This window comes from Lathamus discolor, chromosome Z, assembly GCF_037157495.1.
Source record: "Lathamus discolor isolate bLatDis1 chromosome Z, bLatDis1.hap1, whole genome shotgun sequence".
Lineage (NCBI taxonomy): Eukaryota > Metazoa > Chordata > Aves > Psittaciformes > Psittacidae > Lathamus > Lathamus discolor.
In genome coordinates, this window is record NC_088909.1 from 57,783,238 (window position 1) to 57,793,259 (window position 10,022).

Genomic DNA, 10,022 nt, shown 5'->3' on the forward strand with positions numbered 1-10,022 from the left:
ACTGGGCTGGGCCAGCTCTGTTGGCAGATCCTCTGGTGTTGACCAACCAGGTGGCCTTGGTAAGTGTGTATCCTGATGCTTGAAAGTTCCCCCACCCATTGCTCTCAGTGTGGTTTTTAACAGCCCATTGTACCGTTCGATTTTCCCAGAGGCTGGTGCATGGTAGAGGATGTGATATACCCACTCGATGCCATGCTCTTTGGCCCAAGTGTCTATAAGGTTATTCCGGAAATGAGCCCCATTGTCTGACTCAATTCTCTCTGGGGTGCCATGTTGCCACAAAATCTGTTTTTCAAGGCCCAGGACAGTGTTCCGGGCAGTGGCGTGGGGCACAGTGTTATGTTTCCAGCCATCCGGTGGTTGCTTCCACCATGGCAAGCACATGGAGCTTGTTTTGGAGGGTTGGTGGGAGTGTGATATAGTCAATCTGCCAGGCCTCCCATATTTGTGCTGCAGACATCGTCCTCCATACCAAAGTGGTTTTAACCGTTTGGCTTGTTTAATTGCAGCACATGTTTCACACTCATGAATAACCTGGGGAATAGTGTCCATTGTTAAGTCCACCCCTCAGTCACGGGCCCATCTGTATGTTGCATCTCTGCCCTGATGGCCTGAAGTGTCATGGGCCCACGGGGCCAAAAATAATTCACCTTTATGTTGCCAATCTAAGTCCATCTGAGCCACTTCAATCTTAGCAGCTTTGTCCGCCTGTTGGTTGTTCTGGTGTTCCTCAGTGGCCTGACTCTTCGGTACATGAGCACCTACATGGCGTACCTTCACCACCAGGTTCTGCACCTAGGCAGAGATATCTTGCCATAGTGCAGCTGCCCAGCTGGGTTTACCTCTGCGTTGCCAGTGGCTCTGCTTCCCTTGCTGCAGCCATCCCCACAGGGCATTTGCTACCACCCATGAGTCAGTACAGAGATAAAGTACTGGTCACTTTTCTCGTTCAGCAATGTCCAGGCCCTGCTGGATGGCTTTCACCTCGGCAAACTCATTCGATTCACCCTCTCCTTCAGCAGTTTCTGCAACTTGTCCTTGAGGACTCCATACAGCTGCCTTCCATCTCCAATGCTTTACCACGATACAGCAGGACCCACCAGCAAACAAGGCATACTGCTTTTCACTTTCTGACAGTTTATTATATGGTGGGGCCTCTTCAGCACGCATCACCTCCTCCTCTGGTGACATTCCAAAATCTTTGCCCTCTGGCAAGTCCATGATGACTTCTAGAATGCCTGGATGACTGGGATTTCCTATTCAAGTTCGTTGTGTAATTAGTGCAGCGCATTTACTCCATGTGGCATCAGCTGCATGATGTGTAGAGGAGACCCTGCCTTTGAACATCCAGCCCAGCACAGGAAGCCAGGGTGCCAGGAGGAGCTGTGCTTCAGTGCCAATCACTTCTGGAGCAGCTCGAACCCCTTCATAGCCTGCCAGTATCTCTTTCTCAGTTGGGGTATAGCTGGCCTCAGATCCTCTGTATCCCCAACTCCAAAAGCCGAGGGGTCGACCTTGAGTCTACCCTGGAGCTTTCTGCCAGAGGCTCCAGGTAGGACCATTCTCCCCAGCTGCGGTGTACATACAGTTTTTATATCTAGCCCAGTCCGGACTGGTCCAAGGGCTACTACATGAACTATCTCGTGTTTAATTTGCTCAAAGGCTCGTTGTTGCTCAGGGCCCCATTTAGAATCATTCTTCTTCTGGGTCACATGATAGAGAGGGCTTACAATCAAACTGTAATTTGGGATGTGCATTCTCCAGAACCCCACAGCACCCAAGAAAGCTTGTGTTTCTTCTTATTAGTTGGTGGAGACATTGCTGTTTTCTTGTTGATCACATCTGTGGCGATCTGGCGACGTCCATCTTGCCATTTTATTCCCAAAAATTGAATCTCCTGTGCAGGCCCCTTGACCTTACTCCGTTTTATGGCAAAAGCGGCTTTCAGCAGGATTCGGATTATTTTCCTCCCTTTCTCAAAGACTTCTGCTGTATCACCCCACACAATAATGTCATCAATGTGTTGCAGGTGTTCTGGAGCTTGCCCCTTTCCAGTGCAGTCTGGATCAGTCCATGGCAGATGGTAGGGCTGTGTTTCCACCTCTGGGGCAGTTGGTTCCAAGTAAAAGCGAACAGTGGCCTGCACCCTGCTGCCAAAGGAATTGAGAAAAATGCATTGGCAATATTAGCTGTGGCATACCACTTGGCTGCCTTTGACTCTAATTCATACTGAAGTTCTAGCATGTCCGGTACAGCAGCACTCAATGGTGGTGTGACTTCATTCAGGCCATGATAGTCTACTGTTAGTCTCCACTCCATTAGACTTTTGCATTGGCCATATGGGACTATTAAAGAGTGAGTGGGTCGTACTGATCACTCTTTGACTCTCCAGTCTATGGATCAGCTTATGGATGGGAATCAGCGAGTCTTGGTTGCTGCGATATTGCCGCCAGCGCACTGTTGTGGTCGTGATTGGCACCTGTCGTTCTTCGACTTTCAGCAACGCCACAACAGAAGGATCCTCTGAGAGACCAGGCAAGGTGGACAGCTGCTCAATTTCCTCTGTCTCCAAAGCAGCAATACCAAAAGCCCATCGGTACCCTTTTGGGTCTTTGAAATACCCTCTCCTGAGGTAGTCTATGTCGAGGACGTGCGGAGCCTCTGGACCAGTCACAATGGGGTGCTTTTGCCATTTCCTCCCAGTCAGGCTGATTTCAGCAGCAACTGAAAACATCGGTGTTATCAGCTCTGTTCCCAGGCTGAAAGTCAAAACACAGCGCTACACCAGCTACTAAGAAGGAGAAAAATTGACTGCTACTGCTAAACCCAGGACAATGGCTGTTGCTCACTGTCCTGTCGCTGGGCACCACTGTAAGGAGTCTGGCACCACCCCCCTGGCACCATCCTCTGACCTTCACTAAAAATTAAATATTTACTCAAATCTCTGGCAATATCTTAGGTCTGGATTATACTTCAAAACCGAAAATTGCAACCCATAAGACAGTCTAAAATATATAACACATTAAAAAGATGTAGCAGACATATAATTTAAAATTACGTAATTTAAAATTCACTTACCAAACTTGGTTTTCCAGAACTGAAAATTCTGGATTGCACTTGTCATTGCTTATTTACCTTGCACTGGGCCTTTCAGGTCTGGTTTTGGTAATTTTAAAGACTTGTGATTCTCATTTTCATCACTGGTCCACTCACCCCGTAACATCGGAGGTACATTTTATTCACATCTCCTCTACTTACTTTTATTTTTCTGACTTTTATTTGTTTCTCTGTTGTAATTCCCTTTTTTTTTTTTTTTCCCATGACTTACTCTTACGCTGGTTAAAATGATGATTATCCATTGGTGTTGAAATCACCTCTGTAAATCTAACAAGTTTTAGGTAATTTGAACGCCCTTTGACAGAACTTTGTTCTGTAGCTATAAGAAAATACATGGCTGGGCCAGAGGCATATTTGCTTGCCAAGCCTTGTAACTAGATACATATGAAATTAATTGTAGTTAAGGCTGGAAAAATTATTGTTTCACCCAGGGAAGGAACTAACTGAACTGAGTTGTTTCTGTGTGCTTGCATGCCACTGTTTTGGAGATACTGGGATGGGAATTGTGCCCAATTCTGATAATTAAAATACATTGAAGGGGAAAAGCCTAATGAAACAGAACCTATTCCAACAGCCATGTGGTGGACACTACAGTGATACACCATTCAGGAAGAGGCAGAATGCTTCTGCCACTGCATCTCCCCCTACATTAGATGAGGTGAGTTAACCTGCTCTGTCTCAGGCTCCAGACAAACTTCAGGCTTTGACTTTCAGACTCTCCCTTGAACTTTAACACTTGTGAAAGTGCTCAGCACAGAAGAATCCAAGGCCATCTCACTTGATGATACCCTCAGCGTTTTCTTAATATCCTGCTGCTTTCTGGCTTCTTGCTCAGTGTCTGCATTACAGAGAAAGCCGAGTTAACCAGCTTAGGGAATTAAGTCTCAACCCGTGCACAAGCTGCCCAGTCTCCTGACACCGCTGTACTCAGTAGTGTAGCACCTATGACATCTTCTCAGTTTGCAGTCTGCAGTTTGACTTCACTCTCTATGACTGATGGGAAAACTGGGGCTGCCAGAACAAGGTATGACTGTGGGAAACTGGAGCAGGATATTCTCCAAAATGTGCTCTGAGGGGTAGGATTCTCTGTCACTTCGGTATAGCATTAATCGTTGAACTAAAATCTCAGTGTCCTCTGTGAATACAGAATCATCATGGAACCCTTTCTTCTAAGGATGAATGAGACAGTTTTGTTCTGGGAATAAAGCAAACATAGTTAACTCTACAAAATGGCATATTAGGAGTAAGAAGTGATTTTTTATGTAATACTTGAATAAAGGCTAAAACAAGCTTTGAAATATATTGCAAATAAAGGTACAGCTCCAGATTCACCAGGCAACAGAACTTTCAAATAAAACAAGTCATTGAGAATGTTGCCTTATTTTTCACAAGGAAAAAAGAGAGACAGGAGGTACTCCCTCATGCTATTGTTCTCTTTAGGAGAAATGCCTTTGACATCACCAGGTTGTTTATCTCAGGAAGGAAAATTTATTCTTGAAGGAAAAAGATGGGTTTATTTCAGGTTGTGCAGACTTTTTTCTGCTTAAAACCTTCAATAGCAGTGACATCTTCAGTAACCAGAACAATTTATCATAAAAGACCTGGAAATCATTTCTGCACCTTCCACCACCACCTTAATAAAAACACTACAAATGCCATGGAACCTTACCACACTAAAATCTGCAAATACCTGTGAGTTAGGCAGAAATTTCCTTTGTTCCTTATGTCACTGCAAGAATTTGTGTGCGTAGTGCACAGAAATAATTAATTTTTTGGCTTTGTTTTCCCCAAACATGTTGCTTCCCAATGACAGATGTCAATACTACAGCTGGAAAACAAAGGCTCGTATCTTGCAGCAATGCAGTACATCACTAACCCATACAAACTGCAGGAGTTCGTATTAGTGTAACTAACACACCAATGTGCTGTAGCCTGGGCGGAGAGGATACTGCTCTAGATGTAAACCCCTAGCACACATAGCTAATAGCTTCTAGCTGGATCAGCGACAGCTTTCTTGCGTCCTCACAGCAGGATGTCCACGCCTGTCAAAGGTAGCAGAGGGCTGAGGGCTGAGGCTGGTGCCAATGGCCTCACCTGGTCTTCACACAGGCAACATGGCAAACAGCTGGAATGGAGGTCTCCGTGTCTGATCTGTGCAGTGTTCCACACTCGGTGCGCCAGATCCGCTCATTCGATTGACTTCTATCCCCTGTGGGTCCCTGGTTGGCATGTTTGTAATACAAGGTGAACATTGAACTGTTTTCTTGGTAACCTTGTGCACTCCCTACAGTGTTTCAAGTTGGCCTTGTTTTTAGTGAGTGTGTGTGGGATTTTTTGGTAGCTGCCCCTCAGTAACCCTTGTGTTACTGTGCACATGGTTTGATAAAGGCTTGTGCTGGGGCTGCTTCAAGCAGTCTGGAGTACTTGGTGCTGTGGGTCAGGGGAGCTGGGCTCTCCCTAATGAACATTTTGATCCCAACAATCTACTGCAGAAAGGACACACACCCAGTAGGTGTGTCCATGTTTCAGCAGTGCGACTGCCGGGAGCTGAATGGCCAGAGTGAGTCAAAGCTACCATACAAAATGGGTTTTCAACCATGTCTTCTTCCAAACAGAGATAGTAATCTTTGAACACAGCTCAAGTCTAGCAAGTGGCATGCAAGATACCAGTCTGGGAAAATTTTATATTCTTCCTGAATACAGCAGAACACTAATATCAGACTACGGTCAGTTAAAATAAATATTCAGTTCAAAAAAGTCCTTAGCTTTTGCATACAGCCCTTGAATTGTGCTGAGAGTTATGCACTAACACCTACTCCATTATTACATTTGTTAGATCTTTATAATAACAATAGTAAATGCTGAACTACTGCATTTCATTGACAGGTCTCCATTTATGGAAGAACTTGATCTCTCTACCTGAGACTCCAACCAGTGTCCATATGCTTCAGCCTTGTGTAATTGGTTTGGCTGTAGTTGCCAACTTCATGTATTGTGCAGGAGCTGAATACTCACAGCCCAGATGACAGCCAGCAACTAAAACCTGAGTGCTCATTCCTTTGAAAATTTCAAACCAAGCTAATGGCACAGCAGTTGGATTTACTAGCTCAATGAGGTGATTGCATTGCTGTTCAGATCAGCTGTGGTTTTGGAACATATCTGGAGCTAATGAATCTGCTTATTGTTAAAGCAAACTACATAAAATGGTCAGTCTTCAGCAAATACACATCTCTTATTAATTTTATTTAGTGTCACTTCTTTAAATGAACAGCATGTAGACCCACGGAAAATTAACTAGGAGCATCCTAATATTCCTCACTTCTTTAACTGAACACCAAATGGACTCACTGAAATGAACTTGGAGTTACCTTCTATTGTCTATATTCCTTGTCTATAGATGTTTGCGGTTTTATTTGTTAGCTTTTCTTTTGATGTTAATTATAACCTAAGCTGTCATGGAATGCAAACAAAACACCCACTGGGGGAATAAAGGTGTGTGGTATATGGATACAGTTTGGCTACATGTAGTGCATTGCTTAAAAATATACCCGTTAGAGAAAATAGTTTGCATATTTTCCACCTGCCTTTAAAAGGTAAGATCCTGTTACCGTTGATGCTATTGTCCAAAATAATTGATTATGCTTTCTAGTCACTTACCATGCAATTTTCAGAAGTATTCTATAATGTGCTTTTGAAAAACTGGTCACATGTTCAATAGACAGAGTGAAAGCAAAATATAGAGCACATCCAAGAATCTAGCCCATAAGAGAAGTTAAAATACACCTATATTTATGGCTCCAGAATTAGAGGTGGAGTAAGCACAGCATGTTTTCAGAGTCATGGAGTGATTAATGTTCTCAGCTGGTCTGAACTCATAACCTCATAACTTCCGTCCACAGAGATAATACATACCTTTCTGTGAGTACAATGTAGCCGTAGAAAAAATGGTTGATTCTTTGCATGCTATCTTAATAATTATCGTTGGTACAAATATCACTGAACGGGGTCATGTAATTATTTTCTCTTGAGACCAAATAACATAGAATCATAGAATCATCGAATAGTTAGGGTTGGAAAGGACCTCAAGATCATCTGGTTCCAACCCCCCTGCCATAGGCAGGGACACCTCACACTAAACCATCCCTCCCAAGGCTTCATCCAACCTGGCCTTGTCTAATTTTTGCTCCAAAATTTGGCATGTTAGCAGTCTTTATTGACTAAATACCTCTTACCTGAACTTTAATATTAATCTGATTTTCATCTCCATGCTAAATATGATTTTAATGAAGCCAGGCCACAACAGGGGAACTGTTTTCCAGTTAATTTAAAATCTGAGTATTTCTCTAGGTTAAAACCAAAGACTGTGCTGCCACCTGTACAGAATGAAATTGTCTGCCCTGAATTTCAGAGCTAATGATTTAAAATTCTGTTAAGGCTGATTGGTCTGCTTTTTATTGACTTTCTCTCTCCTTTAGCACAGATTATTAATTTTTCATGTATCAATATCCTACTCATTTTCTCTCTTAGTCAATTTCTTTCACGCGATGCTCAGGCAAAAAAGTTCTTCCTTATAGGGAAGAAGTGATAGAGAGGAATGAAGCAGGATAGAACTAGGGATGTAGTTAGCAGTTTTCCAAATAAGTGCCCAGTTCAGAGGATCCTGACTTTTCTGAGTGTCTCTAAATGTAGTTATGTGCTTAATTATGTATATGCTTTGAGAAAGCCATAGAAATATAAATATTATTCTATCAGAAATATAAATACAGTAAAATCCAGGCCGATTCAAGGGGATTTAAACAGATGAAGACTAAATCTTATAAATTAAAATAAATTATCTAATCTGATTACTTAAAACTATTATATCTGTGAATGTCTTGAAACTGGTCTTATATTGTTTTAATTCTTTTTGTCAATATTGGCTTCTTTTATATTTCCACAAACATGTAGTTTAACTCTTGCAGAATTTAGAAAAACTTTTCATGTCTTAATTTAAAATCTAAAAATGCAGATTTTTTTCCTTCCTAATTTCATACATGTACAAAATAAATAATGAAAAAAATCCCATATATTAAAATGTTTTCTGATTAATTATGAGTGGTGCTTAAGCATGCTGCATCTTTATCTGCTGCTACCAAAGTAACGATGAGCCAGGAGACTGCTGTTTCTAGATATTTTTAGCTGTGGGCAGCCAGCAACAAATTTTACATAAAACACTACTGTCATTTGCCATAGCAAATGATGTAAATGGGAAAGAGACAGAAAATTTTTGCTTTCAGACTTGCCTCATTCAAAAAACAGGTTAACATGACTGTACTTATATGAAGTTTCAATGACTGAAAACCATGAGTGGTGTATTTTTAATTATTCATTCCAGGGTACCTTGAATCTCTTTCTAGTGCAGCAGAAATCTAGACCTCATTTTGTCCAATGAGGCCAAACTGAAAAATCAGCTGCTTTTCCTTACTTATTCTTTGTAGTATTTCACTTAAATTCTTCTGTTGACAAATATACAGGCTGTACATACATATATATATATATGTATATGCTGTATATATCTCTGTGTCTTTTGCTTGTTTGTTTGGGTTTTGTTTGGGGCATTTGTCTTGATTGGTGCATTCCTTATAATCTCCATTTTCATTAATGCTTATTCATTAGCTGCTGACACGCTGCCTCAGATAAGTCTAATCCATAGTATCACTTTGATGTTTAATTTTCTGAGAGAGAAAGCTTAAACGTTCATGTTAAAAGACAAAATCCCTTAAGTATTGTGGAAGAGAATAGCTTTTTCTGCATTGGGTCATAGTTGCTTAAACATTACTAGGTGACTTTACACACATTCACAGCAGAGCAGCTTCTTATCATATGGTAACTAGCTGTAGAATCTGTGACTCTGACATGTTTGTTTATTAAATCTTTTATTCCAGCACCACTGAAATTGTCAGTGAATATGCTTGGAGGTCATATTTAAAAACATTTTGACTCTTTAATAATTAAGCTTTTACAGGATTTTCATAGTTAGCTCAAAATAGGAAAAGCAGTCAAGCTATCCTGTGTTTTCCTAAGAGTTTCAAGACTTCACTGAATGTCTGAAGTACGTGTGTAAGGGCCTTACAGTTCTCTAGCACACATAACAGAACACCTTTCCTATGAGGAAAGGCTGAGGTGGCTGGGGTCGTTCAGTCTGGAGGAGAGAAGACTCCAAGGAGATTTTACTGTGGCCTCTCAGTTCTTAGAAGGAGGTGATCCTGCCTCTCTACTCTGCTCTTGTGAGACCTCACCTGAAGTATTGTGTGCAGTTCTGGTGTCCTCAACATAAAAAGGACATGGAACTGTTGGAACAAGTCCAGAGGAGGGCCACGAAGATGATCAGGGGACTGGAGCATCTTCTGTATGAAGATAGGCTGAAAAAGTTGGGGCTGTTCAGCCTGGAGAAGAGAAGGCTGCGTGGAGACCTTATAGCAGCCTTCCAGTATCTGAAGGGGGTCTATAGGGATGCTGGAGAGGGACTCTTCAGTGGGGACTGTAGTGACAGGACAAGGGGTAACAGGTTAAAACTTAAGCAGGGGAAGTTTAGATTGGATATAAGGAATAAGTTCTTTCCTGTTAGGGTGGTGAGGCACTGGAGTGGGTTGCCCAGGGAGGTTGTGAATGCTCCATCCCTGGCAGTGTTCAGGGCCAGGCTGGATGAAGCCTTGGGTGGGATGGTTTAGTGTGAGGTGTCCCTGCCCATGTCATGGGGGTTGGAACTAGATGATTTTGAGGTCCTTTCTAACCCTAACTATTCTATGATTCTATGATTCTATAAGAAAGATGGGGAGCGACTTTTTAGCAGATCCTGTTGCAACAGGACAAGAGGTTACTGGTTTAAAACTAAAAGAGGGGAGATTCAGGTTGCATGTGAGAAA